This window comes from Opisthorchis viverrini (assembly GCF_000715545.1).
Source record: "Opisthorchis viverrini unplaced genomic scaffold opera_v5_11, whole genome shotgun sequence".
Taxonomy (NCBI): domain Eukaryota; kingdom Metazoa; phylum Platyhelminthes; class Trematoda; order Opisthorchiida; family Opisthorchiidae; genus Opisthorchis; species Opisthorchis viverrini.
In genome coordinates, this window is record NW_008751667.1 from 3,586,454 (window position 1) to 3,587,181 (window position 728).

The window sequence follows — 728 nt, forward strand, 5'->3', positions numbered from 1 at the left end:
AACTGCCCAAGTAAACAAATTTATCTGCTGTCCCAATCGCTTCATCCTCAAGCATGAGGCTGGGGTTCCAGCCCACCCAGTCTTGCAGTAGCACTTTACACTTTGCAGGTGTGAAGCGCATGCCGAACCGCAAGGCAGAATTATTTAGATTATTTAATATTATTTGCATTACCACGGGGTCAGATCCCATAAGAGCAAAGTCGTCTGCGTACTCGATTTCTGTGAGCGGAGGCCCAGGGAGCAATTCAACCCTACAGGCCTTAGAGGCTGGTAGTGAGTCTTTCATGATCGTATCAATGACGAATTTGAAAAGGAAAGGTGAAAGAGGACAGCCCCGTCGGACACCACTTGATGTGGTGAACTCGGAAGAGAGCTTTCCGCAGACCTTTACACGACCGCAGGAATTGGGGTACAGCACCTTAATGAGGGTCAAGAATATAAATAAAATAGGCACCCTTTCGGTACCTAGCTGCCATGCCCACCCTTTCGCTAGCTGCCATGCCACACGAAGGAGGCACGAGGGCTGGGATGCCGCCTGGTTGCCCAAGCCTAGACAGGGGAATTCGAGAGAGAGAGGTCGGGTTCGAACCACGGACCTTCCGGTCAGTGAATTCGCACTCTAACCACTTGGGCCATCCCGCCCCCAAGAATATATGGGGGACACCTTTGCTCCACAGACAGTGCCACAGTGTTTGGCGGTCCACAGAATCAAAAGGCAGCTTTCAGAT